Here is a 22,858-nt window from a genome sequence, read left to right as displayed (position 1 = left end):
GTGCCACTAAAGAAGTTTCACTTCAAAAAAACTTTACATTTAAAAAATAAAAATACAAAAAAAGTAAAAAATATTGAAAAACTATTAAAAAAAAAAAAGTATACAGCAGGGCCCCGGGTATACGGCGGGTTCCGTTCCAGGGGCCCGCCGTATAGTGAAAATCGCCGGAAAGCAGATCTGGCGATTTTCAGTTCTCTGCATGCACAGAACGGCGTTTTTTGCCGTTCTGCGCATGCGCGGCCTGGGTCTGCGCGCGCAAACTACGGTATGCGCGCGCATACAATGGTCTGCGCATGCGCGCTGGGCGCAACCGCCCATTCTGCGCTTGCGCGACTGCGGATTAAAGATGGCGGCCCCTTCTCGGCGCCGCCGTATAAGCTGAACGCCGGATAACGAAGCGCCGAAAAGCGGGGCCTTCCTGTATTAAAAAAAAAACCTTTACGTTTGAAAGAAAAAAAGTTAAAATGTATATATTAGGCTCGTTGTGATAAACTGAGGGGGGGTTGGCGGGGGGGCAGCTGCTTATATGCCGGGGTCCGCGTAGGCAATTGTACTTTGGCAGATCTCTTTCCCTGTGCTTCTTAGCAGGTGTACCACGCAAAATGATATCACAGTCTTTATGGGAAATCCCTGCGCCTGCAGTTAGGATCAGGGCCGCCAACAGAAATCAGGGGGTCCGGGACAAATGAAAGGAGTTGCCCCCTCCCCCTCCCCCCCCCTCATAGCGCACCGACAGCGGGGAAATTTTTTTCGCGGACAACTTTTACTTTACTTTTTTCTTGGTAATAAAAAAACATTACAATGCAATCTGCTTATTTTAATATTTTCAACAAAAGACAAAGATACCCAATGCTACATCCTATATGACAAAATACCTGGGGGGGATTCAGTATGGGACTGGGGTGTTCCCTACCGGTCTTCTGGGTTAGGGGGTTTCTGATATCTCCCGTGTCAAGCGTGAGAGTCAGATCTGGAAGAAAGCAGTACAGGTTATTTCGGTGTAGGGCAGTTAAGATAAGACAGAGAGTGGGTGGGTGGGTGACTGACTGACACTTGGGTGGGTGACTGACTGACACTTGGGTGGGTGACTGACTGACACTTGGGTGGGTGACTGACTGACACTTGGGTGGGTGACTGACTGACACTTGGGTGGGTGACTGACTGACACTTGGGTGGGTGACTGACTGACACTTGGGTGGGTGACTGACTGACACTTGGGTGGGTGGGTGACTGACACTTGGGTGGGTGACTGACACTTGGGTGGGTGGGTGACTGACACTTGGGTGGGTGGGTGGGTGACTGACACTTGGGTGGGTGACTGACACTTGGGTGGGTGGGTGGGTGACTGACACGTGGGTGGGTGGGTGACTGACACTTGGGTGGGTGGGTGACTGACACTTGGGTGGGTGACTGACTGACACTTGGGTGGGTGACTGACTGACACTTGGGTGGGTGACTGACTGACACTTGGGTGGGTGACTGACTGACACTTGGGTGGGTGACTGACTGACACTTGGGTGGGTGACTGACTGACACTTGGGTGGGTGACTGACTGACACTTGGGTGGGTGGGTGACTGACACTTGGGTGGGTGGGTGGGTGACTGACACTTGGGTGGGTGACTGACACTTGGGTGGGTGGGTGGGTGACTGACACGTGGGTGGGTGGGTGACTGACACTTGGGTGGGTGGGTGACTGACACTTGGGTGGGTGACTGACTGACACTTGGGTGGGTGACTGACTGACACTTGGGTGGGTGACTGACTGACACTTGGGTGGGTGACTGACTGACACTTGGGTGGGTGACTGACTGACACTTGGGTGGGTGACTGACTGACACTTGGGTGGGTGACTGACTGACACTTGGGTGGGTGACTGACTGACACTTGGGTGGGTGGGTGACTGACACTTGGGTGGGTGACTGACACTTGGGTGGGTGGGTGACTGACACTTGGGTGGGTGGGTGGGTGACTGACACTTGGGTGGGTGGGTGGGTGACTGACACTTGGGTGGGTGACTGACACTTGGGTGGGTGGGTGGGTGACTGACACGTGGGTGGGTGGGTGACTGACACTTGGGTGGGTGGGTGACTGACACTTGGGTGGGTGACTGACTGACACTTGGGTGGGTGACTGACTGACACTTGGGTGGGTGACTGACTGACACTTGGGTGGGTGACTGACTGACACTTGGGTGGGTGACTGACTGACACTTGGGTGGGTGGGTGACTGACACTTGGGTGGGTGACTGACTGACACTTGGGTGGGTGACTGACTGACACTTGGGTGGGTGACTGACTGACACTTGGGTGGGTGACTGACTGACACTTGGGTGGGTGACTGACTGACACTTGGGTGGGTGACTGACTGACACTTGGGTGGGTGACTGACTGACACTTGGGTGGGTGGGTGACTGACACTTGGGTGGGTGACTGACACTTGGGTGGGTGGGTGACTGACACTTGGGTGGGTGGGTGGGTGACTGACACTTGGGTGGGTGACTGACACTTGGGTGGGTGGGTGGGTGACTGACACGTGGGTGGGTGGGTGACTGACACTTGGGTGGGTGGGTGACTGACACTTGGGTGGGTGACTGACTGACACTTGGGTGGGTGACTGACTGACACTTGGGTGGGTGACTGACTGACACTTGGGTGGGTGACTGACTGACACTTGGGTGGGTGACTGACTGACACTTGGGTGGGTGGGTGACTGACACTTGGGTGGGTGGGTGACTGACACTTGGGTGGGTGACTGACTGACACTTGGGTGGGTGACTGACTGACACTTGGGTGGGTGGGTGACTGACACTTGGGTGGGTGGGTGACTGACACTTGGGTGGGTGACTGACTGACACTTGGGTGGGTGGGTGACTGACATGTATTCTGTATTCATTCACAGACACACATACACTCCCTCTCTCTCAGACACTCTCCCTCTCAGACACTCTCTCAGACTCTCCCCCTCTCTCTCTCAAATCAAATTAGCTTTATTGGCATGACAAACATTACATTTTAGTATTGCCAAAGCGTGAATAATAGGGGGTGGGGGACAATGATTACACAAATACTAGGGGGTTGGGTATAATGGTTATACAGTACATTAATTATTGGGGGGTTGGGTATAATGATTACAGGGTATGTGGGTAACATTTACACACTCTCTGACTCTTTCTCTGACTCTCTCTCAGAGACTCTCTCTGACTCGCTCTCTCTTACTCTCTCTCTCTGATTCTCTGACTGTCTGACTCTCTCTGACTCGCTCTCTCTCTTTCTCTGACTCTTTCTCTGACTCTCTTTCTCTGACTCTCTTTCTCTGACTCTCTCTTTCTCTGACTCTCTGACGCTCTGACTCTCTCTGACGCTCTGACTCTCTCTCTCTGACGCTCTGACTCGCTCTGACTCTCTCGCTCTGACTCTCGCTCTGACTCTTACTCTCTCTCGCTCTCTCTCTGACTCTCTCGCTCTGACACTCAGACACACACACAGACACTCACATACACACGGGGGGGGGTGAATCGGAACAGGGGGGGGGGAATCGGAGCGGGGGGGGGGGAATCGGAGCGGGGGGGGAAATCAGATCAGGAGGACAAGGGGGAAGCGAGAGTGGCATGGAGCGGTACTCACCTGACTTGCTCCATGCAGGAAGAGGCGGGCCTCGCTATGCAAGCTCACATAGAGCTTGCTGCGGGCCAAAAAAAAATCCTGGCAGCGTGCCCACACGCGCCAGCCAATCTGGAAACGGGGGAGATTTTTATTTTTTTGCAGAGACGCGCGCGCTGCCTGGCAGACCGCGAGCGCGCTAAATCCTGTCACCCGGTGGTGACCAGGCAACAGGATTTATCGAGGGGCACGGCCGCGCAGGGGGCCCGGGACGCCAGTGCCCTCTGTCCCCCGCTGTTGGCGACCCTTCTTAGGATATAGATAAGGCTCATCCCAGGTAAGGAAATCTTATCTCTCTCCCTTAATTCACTTCCTCACACTTTGCTCCCCTCAGACCAACTGCCAACTACCAACTACCAACTGTCATTCTGCCTAACGCCCTCTCATTGGTCTGACCATGTCACATGCTCCTATCCAGCAGAAGCTTCTGGCAGTTGCAGTCTATCTGTTGCTGCTGTTCTGTGATTGGTCCATTCCCCAGAAATATAGGGATAGGGAATAAAGGGGGACGGGGGGGAGGGGGGGAGGGAATAAAGGGGGAGGGGGGGGAGGGAATAAAGGGGGACGGGGGGGGGAGGGAATAAAGGGGGACGGGGGGGGGGGAGGTTATAAAGGGGGAGGGGGGGTGGGGGATTTAACTGTCACATCAGCCTAATGATAGATAATAATAATAATAGTAAGCATTGTGGTGCAATAGGGACATATATAGGATTATACACAGGACAGAACAGATTCCCTTTAGAATGCACTCATAGAAGTACAGTATAGTAGTATTAATGTACATAGTAAAAACCTTTTATTCGGTAATAATAAAATTAATGTTAGATTAGTGTTATAATAAATCTATGGCCAATCCACGGACAAAACACACGTACAAACATGAACAAATACATAAAGCAGATCATTAATTGCACCTGCATCCAAATAAAGTGGAGTCTAACATAGCAATATTCCTATTTGTAGATTGGACCAGGTACTTATTAGATTAATAATACCTATAATCATTTTTCTCCACACTTCCCATTTATGGATTTTATCAAAATAAAACCCCAAAGTGATATAAAATCACACTTGGTGCACTAAACCTCTCAGCTATTGACAGCAGAGGCTTCAGAAAGTGTGCAATTGATAAAAAAAATTGCATTAAAAACTTAAATACGGAGTACCTAGACTAAAGATTTGCGGCTATATGTGGTCACGATACCAGTGATGGCTAGTATTATTACAATGGTCCTAGATAGGGTGACCAGACGTAGGTCTGTCCAGGTGCCCCCACATTCTTTAAAATGTCCCGGTTTTTACCATCTGTCCCGGTTTTCAAAGTTGACGTGAAGAGCACAGAATGCCGGTGGGGAGGAGAGCAGGAGGAGAGTGGAGGCCAGGTCTGCCCTGGTCTGCAGAGGGATGGGGCGGGGTTAGGATAGGTTCCCGGTGCCTGCTGCAGTGCACGCTATGGCATGCACTAAAGGGACAAGAACCGACCCTAAATGGGTCTGGGCCCGCTTGGTGCCTTAGCTGCCGCGTTGCGGCACCGACACCGGGGCCTAAGCTTCAGAGGATTTCGGGAGCCAGCAGGGAAGAGAACAGAAGCCGGGTCTGGCTGTGACTGCAGAGTGTGGGGGTGTGGCCACTGCAGTTAGAACCTCCAGTGTCTGCTGCCAGGGCCCAAGATGGATCCCCCCCACTCCACAGTGACAGGTAGGTACTGTCAGCATAAACACATTGGAGTCAATGCACTAAGCTCCAATAGAAAAAAAGCGCCAGGTTATTTAAATCTCCATTTTTGACAGCGATGTTATCACGGTATGCAGAAAACCCCGAATATCAGTGATATCAACATTTGAACAAATGGAGAGTAGCCAGCGACGAGATGATCAACTCTCTGAAAAGGGCTCACCCGGCGAGTTGATTCTGCTGCAGAGAGAGAGAGCCGCCTTTCCCTGCGCAGATCTCGCCGGAAATTAATTATTTTTTATTTAATTTTATTACTAGTGTACGTGAGCAGGGGGTCTCCGGAGCAGAACTGTGTTGATTTCAGGCCCGGGACCCCCTGTATCTCGGGAAGCAGAGGGTCCCCGGACATGAAATCAACAAGGTTCTTCTCCAGAGACCCCCTGCTCATTACACTAGTTTTAAAATGTATATTAAAATATGTAGTAAGCATCAATACACAACCCACCCCCTGTGCCCCCACATAAAAACATTTATTTTAATACATGATTGATAACAGAGGATGTGGGGGTCCCCGGGTGGAACCCACGGGTGTCTTTGGACCCTCGGGTGGTGTCCTAGGTGGTTCCGCGCGGGTGTGTCCGGGGGCCACACAAGGGGTCCCCGGATGGTCCCTGCAAGTGCCTGGGGGTCCACAGGTCAGCCTCATGGGTGTCTGGGGGTCCTCGGGTGGTCCGATCGTGGGTCCGGGGGTCCTCAAGTTGCTCCCGCAGGCGTCTGGGGGCCTCGGGTGGGTCCCCACTGGCCTGCGGTACAATTCCTTTGTAAAAAAATAAATAGATGGCCTACATTTCAATAAATATTCAATTTCCCCCCCATCAACATCATCATATTTCCCCCCACCATCATCATCTCATTTCACCTCCCCTCATAATCATCATCTCATAAAACGTCCCACCCCCCTAATACATACAACAAAAAATACATTTAAAAAAACTCTTACCCCCCCAAATACATACAAAACTGGGACCCGGCGGCAACGAGAGGACCAGCAGCTGGGCAAAGAAGTTAGGCCTGGCCAGAGGTCAGCGCCAACTTCCAACGCGAGCCGTCTGGGCCATGGGCGGCCACTGGGCCCAAGACACCTGTCCCAGCTCTCCCCCTATGTCGGTGGTCCAACATGTAAACTTATTAGTGAGTTATGTAATAATCTATAAGCTGTACACTTTCACACGTACACTTATTAGTGAGTTATGTAATATTGTTCATGATATACAGTGGGTTGTAAGGTAGTTAGTGTATTGTTATTAACCCTCTGGCTATCTTAGTAACCATTAAGGCATGCATACTGCATGCCTTCATGGCAACTATGGCTTTCAAGGGGTTAATTCTGTACATCGTGGCTACATTTTGTGGACTAGACCAGGGTATTCACTTGGTTTCTTACATTGCTAAAGTAATATAGGAAGCCAAAGTAGTCCACTTCAGCAGCATGGACCAGGCTTAAATAAATATCTACGACCAGGGGGGAGATGCTAGAAGCATCTAATGTCAGGTATAGCCATGACCTAAAAGAACATAGCGTTAAGGCCTGCAGTTATTAATGGCCTGCTGTGGGTATGAGATAAGGTGTTCCACATCTCTTTTGCATATCAATAACACAAACGGCCCTTAAAGTTGACCGAAGGCCACCTTAGCAGTAAGAGGTCTTTGTGAGCTTTGAAGATCCTGTTAGCATTTAACAGGAGGTTAACTTAACTTCTCGTTAAGTAACTAGCGGAGCTCTGTAAATCTGCCCCAAGTGACTGCACGGAGGACTAGTACATTCTAAGACCGAGCCATACTGCTGTAGGAACGTGCCTCTGCTGTAACAGGGGTTAGCAGTCCGCATTAGGGTGTCCATGTAACTCTACGGCCCCCTCATTGTCTATTCACTAGCACTCATGCCTCTGGTATTAGGATCTAGTAGTCCTCCGTGTGCTGTTCCCTTTAAACCCCACGCCCCCCTCAGATAATCTAACGCACCCAGTTTGCGCACCCCTGTACTAGTGTAACGGACGTGCTCGCCACAAACCGGGACCGGACCGCGGGGCTGAGGTGGGGATGTGAATACACCGACATTAGACCACAAAGTCGATTCAGGGTTGTGCAGGCCATAGTCAATCGTAGCAGGGTCAGGGTTGGAGAAGCCAGGGTAATCCATAGACACGCCAGGGTCAGGGTTGGAGACATGGGTAGTCGATGTCCAGGCTCAGCAACAGGAAGTCAGGTGCACACCACTTCAGCGTAGTAGCTAAAGCGTAGGAATGGCCTCTGCACGAGGAGCGAGAGCGACCCATGATAAGATCTCTGCAAGGGGAGAATACAGGTCTCGGGAACAAGGCAAGGCTGGCACTGGGGATCCAGCGCTTCAGCACAGGAACCAGGAAGCGGACCTCTGTCTGGGGTGAATGCAGCAGGTCTCAGGAACAAGGTAAGGCTGGCATTGTGGATCCAGCGCTCCAGCACAGGAACCAGGAAGTGGACCTCTGCTGGGGTGAATGCAGCAGGTCTCAGGAACAAGGCAAGGCTAAGGCAGTGTAGCTTGTGGCAAACACAGTTACATCCAAGTGAATCTTGGGTTATGCTCAGCAATGAGGAACAGGGAAAAACCCAGTATATGAAGGGCAGGGAGCCAATCCATAGAATGACAGAGCAGAGAAACAGCTGCAGTAATTGCAAGCACAGGTGATAGTGCTTGCAGATCCAAGGGGAGGTCTGTCTGAGAGTTCACCAACTCTGCAAGAGTGAGCTCCAGCCAAACCCAGGAATGGATTCCTTACAACTAGTCCTCCGTGTGCTCTTCACTCCTAGTTTGCAGCTATCTGGGGAACAGTTGCATTATGTCTCCTCTGCAAATCACACACTGTGTCAGACGCTGTGGTTTCTTATTGGAACTCCGCATGGTCAACAGCCTTCCACATATATCGCTGCTGTCTAGGAACTATGATTACCATTTCTCACACGCAAAGGTTTGTGATATATACTAGTGGTTACTAGTTACAGGGTACTGATCCCTTCATACTGATCATTGTGTGTATATATAGCTATTCATTTACTAATTATGCTGCCTTATAGGAGTCCTGGTAACAACCTATCACATGCACAGGCTTGTGATATTATACAGTTACAGTAGTTACTAGCTACAGGATACTGATTCCTTCATATAGATTATTATATACAGAGTTACTTATTTAATCTAGTTCTGCGCAGCAATCCTATAGCTATTTACTTCAGATACATAAGCTATATTTTAAGTACACTTCCTAACACAATAGTAGGCTCAATCCTATATTAGCCACTCCAATAAGTAGCCATTATTGCCTTGATCATATGTAATTTGGACTGGCTTATGTAGGCTAGTATCATCCTAAACATTGCTCCCATTAGCACATTGCTCACTCTAGCACTTCAATAGAGGGCAGCATTTTTGTGTTTGTCTTTCGTCGGTTAGTTACTCCGTTATTTTAATTTACCTATTAAAAGCTTATTTTTATCTATCACTGTACGCTTTCTCTTGCCTTGGGAGCTCACAATGTTAGAGGTTCTCCCTATGTTATAAGACCCCGCAGGATTTTATAACATGGGCTCAATGTATCCCATCTCTGCCACCAGTAATTTAAAAGCCTGTCACGATGGACACCAACTTTATCAATACATTTATATATCTGGGTACTTGATTGAACAGAACAAGTTGCAAAATAAATTGTGATTTATTTCCTTAATAGACAAACACACGACACCTGCAGAATACACATAAAACAACACTTACTGGGATGAGGGAACAAAATAAATTGTCCTTTGCTTGCAAGTGCAAGAAATGCAGTCTTGGTTTAAAGGCCCCGTGGCCAGATCGCAAGTTGCCGATCTGATATCTCAGTCACCTCAAGGAATTTCGTTAGAATTCGTTCCAGAGTCATCAGGGATAATGAATTCCGAAGTTTGGGGCAAATCCTTGGTTGCGTTGTTATTAACCACTTCTCCGGGATCGGTTGCCGCTGTGCTAAAACAAAGTCTTGTGTCTTTACATCATGGAACAAAATTCAGGAATCACACTGGTGATACCGTGGGAGCCACGGTTATAGACTGGCCAAAGCTATCTTTAAACATGTGGATCCAATCTCCTCGTGGGAACAATTAAACCCACCAATAGCCAGGTTGCCCACAGTTCATAAGACCGGTCAAAAAGGCTGTCCGGTATGCAAAGCGCATGGGTCAGGTTGACACCCGTGCCACTTAGCATAGCTGGGATACACCCATACCTTGGCGCCGCTGAGTCTGATTTTTGACCCAGAGGTGTCAATAGCCTGGCATCTGTTGTGCATCAGTATGCCAGTTTTGTATATACTGTGGGTCTCTGGGTCTTTTCATGACTGACACTCTTTTAGACAGGGGGACGCTTAGTCAGCGAGACTCGTTTGAGGCTCAGTCATAAAAATACGCCCACCTTATTCACCCGTCTCACAGCTGTATGTCCGAGGAATTCTTCCTCGGACTTAAAGAATACATCCTGCTTTACATTTAAAGTTTGTGTGTGTGTGTGTGTGTGTGTGGTGTTTTACTGTACTTACCCTTCAAAAATCAGGTTTCTGGGTGCTTTCGTTCTAGAGTTAGCATTTCTAATTGAAATGCTGGCTTCTAGATCACCATCATGTGTCGGTTAGAGGGTATGGCAAGCAATGCATTTTGACTTTTAATATAGCAAGCAGGGAATTGCTTGCCAATGGAGGACAAAAATGTCTGGGACAGGGCAAACACAGTAATGCATAGCAAATCAGTTTAACCCCATCCTCCCCCCATCACAATCACCATTTCACCACTGAGGGGGATTGAGTGCCCACAACTGGGTGGCTTTTTCCTCCCCTAATCTAGCTATTAGGCCCACATCCTGCCTCAGCTCACATTCATATGAGTGGGAGTCAAGCATGCTAAAGTTTAGCACACTTTGTGAGTTTTTCTCTTCTAACTCGCCTGGCCCTGCGGCCAAAAGTGTGCTGTAAATTCTTGTTGATGTGCTGGCTTTAACCATTTTTACTCTTTTTAGCCAGAACAAAAAGACTGATGAGGAGAACTTTATGCCAGCCACCAGCCCAAGAGGTAACACAAATATATGATGCTGTATTTTACAGTTCAACTGCTCCTAAAAGAGAGATTTGTTTTATTACGTAGCTATGGTGATTTCTGACCCTTTCCTTTTGTTTACAGAGTAAAATGCAAACGTTGCTCAGATCTCCTCATCTATGCAAGGTAAGTACTTAGGAATAATAAAAGCATGCTCAAAACATGCACTGTAAACATATACTTGAGCACAGGAATGATTTCCTTGATATTTACGATACTGTTACATATAGTAGCAGAAAAGTTATCTGCATATATATGTCTCTGCCACAAAAAGAAAGGTTTATAGTGAGTATCTTTTTAATGCTCATCATGAACTGAATGTCATTAAAAAGGCAACAGGCTATATTATATAAATGGAGCATACATGAAACCTTCGTTAAGACCTATTGGTGAGTTCTCTTCTAACTCGCCTGGCCCTGCGGCCGAAAGTGTGCTGTAAATTCTTGTTGATGTGCTAGTTTTTTAATCATTTTTACTCTTTTTAGCCAGAACAAAAAGACTGATGATGAGGAGAACTTTATGCCAGCCGCCAGGCCAAGAGGTAACACAAATATATGATGCTGTATTTTACAGATCAACTGCTCTTAAAAGAGAGATTTTAATCCTGGGTCTATTAAACCCCATATATTAGGATCAGTTGCTCATATTTTGTGTGTCAGTTTGGGATTTGGGGAAGAGTAAGAGGGAAACGTTTATCCAATAGGAGGAGTTATAGGGTGCTGTTATATGGAGCAATAGGAGTAGTTATACAGAGAGGTTATATGTACAATAGCAGTAGTTATAGGGAGGGATTATATGGAATCATAAGAGTTATAATGAGCGGTAATATGGACCAACAGGAGTTGTTATACTATATGTTTTGTCACTTTGGATGTTGCGCTGGGCATTTCTGTTTTTTGTTTTGAACATTTGGCCACGCTCAGTAGCACTCCTTTTTGACACAAATATATATGCTGTATATGAGGTAAGTGGGTTTTGGGGTTCTAGAGCTTGCTGGGCTATTTGCAACTATTGGTTGTTTGGAGGTGTGACCCCTCCTCTCAGGGTTTAAGCTCGCCCCACCCCACTTTCCAATTAGCAGTTATCATGTTCCTGTATATTACAGACCCAGTGTGGTCATTGTTACAGGGACTTATCACTGTTGGAGAAAACTTTCCTCTAATCTTGCAGTGTGCTGGTTAATTGCACACCAGCATTCAACCAGACTACACTTGGCTGATTAGGACTGTCAGAGCTCTGTGAAATAGTGTCAAGTGAGACACAGGAAGATTTCTTTAGCTCATAATTGGGGCTGGCACAAGGAAGGACAGACCAGAGATCCCTAGCCCACAACTGGGCTGAACTGGGGAACAACATATGTCTTTTGCTGAAAAAGGACTACAGGCTGACAGCAAGACAAAGGGGGCAAGACCTCTAAACCTGGACCCTAACATTGCCATAGCACAAGGGTGTGAACCCAGGAGAGCAGAGAGGCCTCCCCCCTACAGCTAAGCAGATATGACTTTCTTATGGGACTGTTGTATATCTGTAAATATGTTTGGGGGTGGTAATTTGCTTCGCTACACACCCAGTTAGAGAAGGCTGGACTAAATGTGTAAATATTCTCCAAAGCGGAGTAGGCCTTTCTTTTGTTTATTTTGAATGTTTTGCTGTGTTAAAGGAACAGGCACAATAAATTATATTAATACAAAAGTGGAATAAATACCTGGCGCATACAAATGGTGATAATATTAACAATACATATATTAATAAAATAAAATAATGTAAAGGATATATCAGTGAAGTGAAGTCTTTTTCAAAGTCTATGAGTGAAATGGACTCTGTCCTTGACTTGGGTAGAATAAAGTCACTCTCCTGCAGCAAGTTATATTCCTATTGATTGAGACAAGAACAGAGACACCACATTGCACAGTATTGACTTGACAGCAAATGGAGTTCTCCCTTGTATGCCTTTAAATGAAATGCCCACTTACTAGATATAAAGTGGGTCTCATGCAGTTGAGAGAATCTGTATCTTTGTTTCTTCAAATCCAGACGTTCACAGGTTAACCCGAACCCCACGTGTTGATTCTGTCTCTCCTGGATCCTTGAAGAAACTCCGTCTCTGGAAAGTGCTTTCTCCTTCTGTGCTGCTCTCCTATATGTGCCTCCAGCATAGGGGTATACAAAAGACAGAGGATTGCGCAATACAGTAAAAAAACTTTAATGACGCATCCTAGCTAGCTGCAGAAATATACTCACAAGTTCCGTGAGTTTAAAAACAATTCAAACGCCCGACCCGGCTGTCCCACAGCACACCCCAGTCTCTGTCAGCTCCTGCCTCTGGTCGCGTGTGTTTCGCGCTATCCAGACTTGCGCGTGCTGACGTCACTGTTCAGTGAACTGACCGGAGAGTGGATGAGAGTCCTTATTGACGTTCACTTTAGGCTCCTCCCTACGCGTTTCGTGACGGGGAACGTCACTTCGTCAGGGGATTGTGGAGCCTATGCAATCCCTTGTACTTATATAGCTCGTTCTTAACACTTTGTGGGTCGGAACTTACTTAACAATTAAAAACAACACAGATGCATTTACTGCTGATTTGATTGCAGTGGGGTAGAAAAACATCTTAGTGAATTACATTGCCAATAGAATTCAAATACATTATCATAACTCATATACAGTCTAATGATTATGTTAATTTGATATACAATTATTATGACAAATGATGTTACAAATCAATGGTGTTACAATTAAATGGTGTTACAAATAAAAGGAGGAACAGGTTTGTTTAAAACAATAAAATATATTCTTGGAAGGTGAACAGTTATGAGTAATCTGACCTCTATAGTATGTGAATGAGTGAGGGAGCCCTCATAGGAATGAAGCTAGATCAAAGTCTATATTTAGACCTTTGGGGGAGAGCGTTTTTAAAGTGTAGATCCAGAAGCTCTCTTTCTGAGATACCTTCTGTAATCTATCTCCTCCTCTGATCCTCACTCTTGGGCTATCTATCCCTATGCACGTAAGACCCTCTGGTAACATGTGTAGCCATGCATAATAATGACTGCATACATCTTCCCTGTTGGCAGTAAGTCCTGGTAAGTACAGGCCTGCCAGCAGTAGTTATGGAGGTTTTCCCTCACACCCTGGTGTGGTGCCCTGTGTAAGGAAGGGAGTGGCTGTATGCTCTGAGTCCCTGGATAGTGACATCAGAGATGCGACTGCCCCCTGACGTATAAAGGGCACAACACTGTCAGTTAGTTGTTGTTGTTGTAAAGTGTTGCAAGGTTGGCAGAGAAGCATCTGGGAGAATGTATCTTCCTGCATAAGGGATTGGAGGAATACTTTTGTGACCCTAGTGCTGTAACTAGCGGTAGCAGAGTGACCAATCAAGTCTGTCTAAGCCACACTGTGTCCAGGGACCTGGCGCAGTAGTGATCTCCCTAGGAGAAAGGGAATCCCACTCCAATACGGGAGGGCGTACCTGGCAAAGGGACAGCACGGAAAGATGTGCGGCTAGAGCCGGCAGCTGCATGGGGCAGTCTGCTACATCCAAGCATACAATAAAGATGTCTTGTTCAAAGAAACCCCCACTGTGTGAGTGTGAGATTACTCTGCAGTGGCGGTCACCACCGAGAAGGAGTTCCTCACCAGGACCATCTCCCTGCGGAAGCATAGACCCTGATGAGGTGGAGGCGCTGCACGTGAAGTAAGTTGGACTCGTACCCACTACCTCAGCGACCTGTCCTGATGATATCCCCTAATAACACCAAGCGGGAGACTCGGGAGTCCTGTTACTTGCAGGTGCACCACCACACACGACCTTGTAATGGGGACCGGTTAGACCACACGGGCCAATGTGAGATTGGGTGGGTCAGACAAGGGGGGTCCAGCCGTTACACATGTTATGGTGTATCTTAAAATTGTTTGAAACACTATGTGTCTCCAAACCCTTTTTGATGTTATACACATGTTCCGCGAATCTTCTCTTAAGGGGTCTTCCCGTTCTCCCCACATATTGTAGGCCACAGGGGCACTCTAAAAGATACACACAAAAGCTTGTTTTACAAGTAATAAGACTTTGGATAATATACATTTTTCCAGTCACTTTGGATGTAAATCCTTTACATTTATGTCCAAAACTACAGCCTATACATTTTTTGCAAGGATAGTAACCCTTAAGATCTCCCAACCACATATTAGGACCCGATCCCTGGTTCTTTTTTGGGCAGCTTGGAGCTAGTTGTGATTTTAAATTCTGGGATTTTTTGTAAACAATTTGTGGTTTACTTGGTAAAATGGACTTAAGGACAGGATCCCTTTGTAGAATCCCCCAATGCTTGTTTAACACTTTTACAATGCCTTGAGACATCCCATTATATTGTGTAATAAATGGGATGAACATTTTATCAGAGTTCACTGGGTTCTTTATCTTAGGTTTTATCAAGGCCTTATTACTTGTAAAACAAGCTTTTGTGTGTATCTTTTAGAGTGCCCCTGTGGCCTACAATATGTGGGGAGAACGGGAAGACCCCTTAAGAGAAGATTCGCGGAACATGTGTATAACATCAAAAAGGGTTTGGAGACACATAGTGTTTCAAACCATTTTAAGATACACCATAACATGTTACCAGAGGGTCTTACGTGCATAGGGATAGATAGCCCAAGAGTGGGGATCAGAGGAGGAGATAGATTACAGAAGGTATCTCAGCAAGAGAGCTTCTGGATCTACACTTTAAAAACGCTCTCCCCCAAAGGTCTAAATATAGACTTTGATCTAGCTTCATTCCTATGAGGGCTCCCTCACTCATTCACATACTATAGAGGTCAGATTACTCATAACTGTTCACCTTCCAAGAATATATTTTATTGTTTTAAACAAACCTGTTCCTCCTTTTATTTGTAACACCATTTAATTGTAACACCATTGATTTGTAACATCATTTGTCATAATAATTGTATATCAAATTAACATAATCATTAGACTGTATATGAGTTATGATAATGTATTTGAATTCTATTGGCAATGTAATTCACTAAGATGTTTTTCTACCCCACTGCAATCAAATCAGCAGTAAATGCATCTGTGTTGTTTTTAATTGTTTAATTGTTAAGTAAGTTCCGACCCACAAAGTGTTAAGAACGAGCTATATAAGTACAAGGGATTGCATAGGCTCCACAATCCCCTGACGAAGTGACGTTCCCCGTCACGAAACGCGTAGGGAGGAGCCTAAAGTGAACGTCAATCAGGACTCTCATCCACTCTCCGGTCAGTTCACTGAACAGTGACGTCAGCACGCGCAAGTCTGGATAGCGCGAAACACACGCGACCAGAGGCAGGAGCTGACAGAGACTGGGGTGTGCTGTGGGACAGCCGGGTCGGGCGTTTGAATTGTTTTTAAACTCACGGAACTTGTGAGTATATTTCTGCAGCTAGCTAGGATGCGTCATTAAAGTTTTTTTTACTGTATTGCGCAATCCTCTGTCTTTTGTTATACCCCCATGCTGGAGGCACATACAGGAGAGCAGCACAGAAGGAGAAAGCACTTTCCAGAGACGGAGTTTCTTCAAGGATCCAGGAGAGACAGAATCAACACGTGGGGTTCGGGTTAACCTGTGAACGTCTGGATTTGAAGAAACAAAGATACAGATTCTCTCAACTGCATGAGACCCACTTTATATCTAGTAAGTGGGCATTTCATTTAAAGGCATACAAGGGAGAACTCCATTTGCTGTCAAGTCAATACTGTGCAATGTGGTGTCTCTGTTCTTGTCTCAATCAATAGGAATATAACTTGCTGCAGGAGAGTGACTTTATTCTACCCAAGTCAAGGACAGAGTCCATTTCACTCATAGACTTTGAAAAAGACTTCACTTCACTGATATATCCTTTACATTATTTTATTTTATTAATATATGTATTGTTAATATTATCACCATTTGTATGCGCCAGGTATTTATTCCACTTTTGTATTAATATATTGTTTTTAGGGTTCACTTGAGATTGCACCCTTAGTAGAATCACCAGGCAGCTTCAGCACATATTTATATGCACTGCACATATACACTGGTCTAGCGCTAATTTAAGTTATCTTTGTTAACACTATAACAGGCACAATAAAGCCTAATTTTTGTTTCACTTTAAACGGTCTCCATTGCTTACCTCTGCACACGTCTCTTACAGTCATTCTCCCTCCAGCAAATAAAAGAGGTACATGAAGATTTTACAAGGTAGTGTTAGGACCTGCAAATTGGTCATGCCATGACGTTGGCTGCAGGCTTATAACGCTTTGTCCAAATGGTTTAACTAAATGATATGCGTGGAGAGAAGGTAGAGCACTGCTGAAAAAAGGTAGTGAAAATTAAAAATGCTTTAATAGAGATGCATGGTAGCAAAAGCTACATAAAAAGGGTCCTCTAATGCATTTCGCGCTAAATAGCGCTTTATCAAAGAGTGACCTATGTCCCTGCTAATCCACCTTATATGCCAGTCAATGAGGAAGTAATTTCGCGCCAAAAATCAGTCAGAAGGAATCTGACTGAAACTGAGTCCCTGTATGAACTACGGTGGCCTCATAGGGTAGAAATACCTCCGTTTTGAAAAGGCAAAGGCGGAAGTACAATACAAATACACAACTCAATAGTAAATCAATATAAAAAGCAAAAACGAAGCAAGATAACAAAAGATTAGAATATAATAATCAAAGCAATAGATGAAGAAGAGAACAATATACTATACAAAAAAAGAAATCAAGAATAAAAACATAATCTAATTATATTAAACTCTTAATTGATAGATGGGGACATATATAGTTATACCCAACCATGAACCCATCACTCATTGCCTTCCTTTTTGAGGGATTCAAATCAACTTTTGATGGATCTACAGGAGGTCCAATGGAAAACCTCCTATAGTTGGGCCACTATGGACGTCATGTCGCTCTATAGTATCATACAACACAATCAAGGGATTTCTGCTATTCAACATTATCTTCATCTATCCAAATTACCGGTTTCACTTTGCCCGTTTTTGATTGAAAGTATAACATTTTTATTAACACACAATTATTTCACTTTTGACTCACAATTTTATTTACAACTAAAGGGCACTGCTATGGGGACTTCATTTGCACCATCTTATGCTAATTTGTTTATGGGCTTCTGGGAATCTATTTTTATTTTTAGTGATCATAACCCTTTTAGAGAGCACATTATTTTCTACAGGCGTTATATTGATGACCTGTTTTTCATTTGGGATGGTGATTTTCTTTCTTTTGAAACTTTCTTTAACACTCTTAATATTAATCAGTATAATCTCACATTTACTTATGATTTTGATATTCAACACATTGCTTATTTGGACATAATGTTGTATATAGATGTCAACAAAATCATTCAAACGGACGTCCAAAGGAAACCTAATTCGCGTAATGCGTTCTTGATGGCTAGCAGTAATTATTCCAGGCCCCTCAAAAAGGGGATTTTGAAGGGGCAATTTTTAAGACTTAGAAGACTCTGCTCCACAGAGGAATCCTTTGATATTCAGGCTGAGGATTTGGTCCATAGATTTCTAAAAAGAGGCTATAATAAGGTTCATATTGTGGAATCTCTTGATGCAGTTAACACTCTTGAACGTGCTGATCTCTTTATTGGTAAAAAGCATTACAAATATAAAGGGAATAGAACCATCATGCCCAAAAAAATGGAGAATAGGGCACCCTTTTTCATTACACAACAGTGTAAGCAGGCAGATTCTATCAGAGGTATCATTCACAAACACTGGCACACCCTTAAATTGGATACAGATTTACATAATGTGGTTAAAGATGGACCAAAATTTGTTTTAAAAAAAGCCAAATCACTGGCAGGTTTTCTGTCACCAAGTCTGTTTCGTTCAAACCATCCACAACATATTTCTAATATACCAAAAGGCTTCTATAGATGTGCTCATTGTGTTGTCTGCCAATATGCCATTCCATTGAAAAGTATCCAAACATTTAAACCTAAAAGGAATATAAAAGTGTCCACATTTATCAATTGTAATTCGAATTTCATTGTGTACATATTGAATTGTGGTTGTGGCAGGCACTACATTGGACGCACCATTAGACCCTTGAAAGTTAGGATAATGGAGCATGTTAGAGCCATAAAAAATCGTACTATTACACATCCAGTGTCACGTCATTTTGCCCATTGTTCTCAGGGGGGTATCCAGAACTTCTCCTTTTCGGCTATTGGGCATGTTCCTCCACCCATTCGGGGTGGTGACAGACTGAACATGCTCAATAGACGAGAGATGTTCTGGATCTTCAGCATGGATTCCCTATACCCGAATGGGATTAATCAAGATTGGGAATTAATACACTTTTTATAAAATTATTTCATTTCTAAGATCAGTCTTAATTTAAGATATAATGTCCTAACATTTATATTTATATTCATGCTAAATGTGAATTAATAGGTGATTTTTCTATTCTTCCACCCTTTAGGGGTTATTTAGTTTGTTATAATATTATTATTAAAGTATTATATTTTACACATTCTAATTATATACCATTTTTGAATCTATTCTATACATTCACATATTTTGATTCTAGATGTGTTTAGAAAATTCACCAGCTTTGATATTTTTTATACTTATTATATGGTTTATTATTTTTTAGTAAATCTTACATATATACAGTATTCTTATTCTTTGTACTATTTCATATATATACATATGTATTTCTTTAAATATTATGGTTATTATTATTTTTAGTCCTAGTATAAGATTGTTTATTTCTTTTTCTATCTAGTTTAAGATTTGTTTGCATCATTATATATTATTAAGATATTGCTATAAGCAGTGGTTGACAAATCACCAAAAAATCTACTCGCCACACAAAAAAATCTACTCGCCACCTAGTACCAAACGTGTGCTGCTTGGGCCAATATTTACTCGCCCGGGGGTTAAATCCACTCGCCCGGGGCGAGCAAATGTATAGGTTTGTCGAACACTGGCTATAAGATATAAAAATAATGGAATGAGTTATGGGTTCATGGTTGGGTATAACTATATATGTCCCCATCTATCAATTAAGAGTTTAATATAGTTAGATTATGTTTTTATTCTTGATTTCTTATTTTGTATAGTATATTGTTCTCTTCTTCATCTATTGCTTTGATTATTATATTCTAATCTTTTGTTATCTTGCTTCGTTTTTGCTTTTTATATTGATTTACTATTGAGTTGTGTATTTGTATTGTACTTCCGCCTTTGCCTTTTCAAAACGGAGGTATTTCTACCCTATGAGGCCACCGTAGTTCTTACAGGGACTCAGTTTCAGTCAGATTCCTTCTGACTGATTTTTGGCGCGAAATTACTTCCTCATTGACTGGCATATAAGGTGGATTAGCAGGGACATAGGTCACTCTTTGATAAAGCGCTATTTAGCGCGAAATGCATTAGAGGACCCTTTTTATGTAGCTTTTGCTACCATGCATCTCTATTAAAGCATTTTTAATTTTCACTACTCAGCCTCCAGCCCTACTTTTTTCAGCAGTGCTCTACCTTCTCTCCACGCATATTTGATCTACACAACGGACGGATGCACGCGTATATGGAGCATAAGGGGTCTATCATGTGAGTCATTTATCTGTATTTCTTACATTGTGACTGTGACTATAGGGTATTTGCATGGCTCCAGCCTTTGGTTCAGGACACCATCCCTCTCCATAGTGAATGCACTGTGAGTCCTTTTATATAGGGGCTGTTTTGTGATTTCATTTTGAGGGTGGTTATATGTGTAACGGCTGGACCCCCCTTGTCTGACCCACCCAATCTCACATTGGCCCGTGTGGTCTAACCGGTCCCCATTACAAGGTCGTGTGTGGTGGTGCACCTGCAAGTAACAGGACTCCCGAGCCTCCCGCTTGGTGTTATTAGGGGATATCATCAGGACAGGTCGCTGAGGTAGTGGGTACGAGTCCAACTTACTTCACGTGCAGCGCCTCCACCTCATCAGGGTCTATGCTTCCGCAGGGAGATGGTCCTGGTGAGGAACTCCTTCTCGGTGGTGACCGCCACTGCAGAGTAATCTCACACTCACACAGTGGGGGTTTCTTTGAACAAGACATCTTTATTGTATGCTTGGATGTAGCAGACTGCCCCATGCAGCTGCCGGCTCTAGCCGCACATCTTTCCGTGCTGTCCCTTTGCCAGGTACGCCCTCCCGTATTGGAGTGGGATTCCCTTTCTCCTAGGGAGATCACTACTGCGCCAGGTCCCTGGACACAGTGTGGCTTAGACAGACTTGATTGGTCACTCTGCTACCGCTAGTTACAGCACTAGGGTCACAAAAGTATTCCTCCAATCCCTTATGCAGGAAGATACATTCTCCCAGATGCTTCTCTGCCAACCTTGCAACACTTTACAACAACACTAACTGGCAGTGTTGTGCCCTTTATACCTCAGGGGGCAGGCGCATCTCTGATGTCACTATCCAGGGACTCAGAGCATACAGCCACTCCCTTCCTTACACAGGGCACCACACCAGGGTGTGAGGGAAAACCTCCATAACTACTGCTGGCAGGCCTGTACTTACCAGGACTTACTGCCAACAGGGAAGATGTATGCAGTCATTATTATGCATGGCTACATATGCTTTCTGTCCATATCAGGCTTTATTTGGTGAGCTATATACCCTGTCACATATATACATTTTTTCATTGATTTGACTCAACCCTTGACTCCTGGGCTATATTGCCTTCATTGCACTATTCTGGGAATTAGAAGCACCATACAGAGATTCATTTCTCATCCTTTGCTGTTTAACTAAATGACCCTTACTCATGTACGCAGATTAGCACTGAAATATTGTACTATATGTTTTGTCACTTGGGATGTTGCGCTGGGCATTTCTGATTTTTGAGTTAATAGTAGTGCTAATATCAAGTAAAAGGATAAGTTATAGGCAGCAATTGTATTGAACAATAGGAGGCGTTACAGGGAGCGGTTATACTGTATGTACAATAGGAATTGTTATGAGGGGTTAAAGCAGCGGCGGATTTGAAAATCCGCAACGTCTAGGCACTTAGCTGTGTCAGTCGCCTCCTTGCTGCCGCCCTCTATCTCCTTTGGAACCCCAGGGTCAAATTACGCCACGGACATCATTAACGTGATGGCGCATGGCGTCGCGTTGCCATTGTAAGGCGATGTAATGACGGCATTTGATGTCGCAACCTAGCATTGTCATGGCAACGAGGCGCATGTGACATCACGTTGAAACATCCGCAACGTCATTTGACGCTGGGGTTCCAAAAGTACTATAGGGTGGCGGCAAGGAGACGGCCGACACATGTAAATGCATTCCTATTAGGTCCTGTTGCAGGGTACATGCAACCATACGCGGTTTTCCTTGATAAGGCTTATTTATTGAGCCTTAAAAATGACAGCACACAAAAACAAAACAGCTTCTCTTCAGCATGGAAAAACAAGACAGCTTCTTTTCAGAATGCAGGACACAGACAGTTCATCAAACATGTACTTTGGAAACAGACCTTGTAGCCGTAATCTTTCTTCAGCATTTCACTCCTGTCTCCTGACCAGCTAGCCGGCATGTGTGTACAGCCTGGGGGTTTTAAAACACCTTGATTATGCAGCTTGGACCACTCTTGTCAGGAGCTTCCCACCTGAAAATTAACCTCGTCACTGCTGCACTGCATAGCTACACATACGTCTGCCAGGCATAGAGCTGGTGACGTTCATTCATCCTGTCGCAGGCCCGAAAGGCCCGAGAGCGTGGAAAATGCATTTGGGGGAGGACATTTTTACCACCCCAAAATGTTGCCGCCCTGAGCCCCGGCCTAATGGGAAATCCGCCACTGGGCTAAAGGGAATAATAGGAGGTGTTATAATGAGATAATATAGACCAATAACAGTTATTAGGAGAGGTAACATCGAGCAATAGGAGGAGTTATAGGGAGCTGTTATATGGGGTAATAGGAGGAGTTATATGGGGCAAAAAGAGTTATAGGGAGGCGTTCTATGGAACAATAGGAGTTATTGGGAGTAGTAATATTGAGTAATAGAATGAATTATAGGGGGCAGTTATATGAATCAATGGAAGCAGTTATAGGGAGCTGTTATATGGAGCAAAATGAGGAGTTATAGGGAGGGGTTATATGCAGAAATAGGAGTTATAAGGAGTGGTAAGAAAGAGCAGTAGGAGGAGGTATAGGGTGCAGTTATAGAGAGCAAAAGCAGAAGTTAAAGTGAGCTGTTATACGAAGCTATAGGAAGAGGTTTATAGGGAGCAGTTATATGGAGCAATAAGAGTTAAGTGGTGTGGTTATATTGAGCAATAGGAGCAGTTACAGGGTCATGGTTATATTGAGCAATAGAAGG

The 22,858-nt window shown here is 44.6% G+C and overlaps 1 long non-coding RNA gene across 2 annotated transcripts in view; it reads right to left on the bottom strand.

Annotated features, from left to right (window-relative positions):
• The window catches only part of LOC142486182 (uncharacterized), a 29,930-nt gene extending 25,941 nt beyond the window's left edge, over positions 1–3,989 (bottom strand). The window contains exons 1-2 of one of the 2 annotated variants that reach the window (XR_012798848.1): positions 3,625–3,989; positions 876–970 (exon numbers count right to left, since the gene is read on the bottom strand). This is a non-coding gene — a long non-coding RNA (uncharacterized LOC142486182). Of the gene's footprint in view, positions 1–875; positions 1,433–3,624 lie in introns of those variants that run through there. The other variant, XR_012798847.1, reaches the window with a different exon arrangement.
• Between the last annotated feature and the right edge of the window lie 18,869 nt (positions 3,990–22,858).

This window comes from Ascaphus truei, unplaced genomic scaffold (assembly GCF_040206685.1).
Source record: "Ascaphus truei isolate aAscTru1 unplaced genomic scaffold, aAscTru1.hap1 HAP1_SCAFFOLD_770, whole genome shotgun sequence".
NCBI lineage: Eukaryota > Metazoa > Chordata > Amphibia > Anura > Ascaphidae > Ascaphus > Ascaphus truei.
The sequence above is the reverse complement of the archived record's forward strand: the minus strand, read 5'-3'. Positions and strand labels throughout refer to the sequence as shown.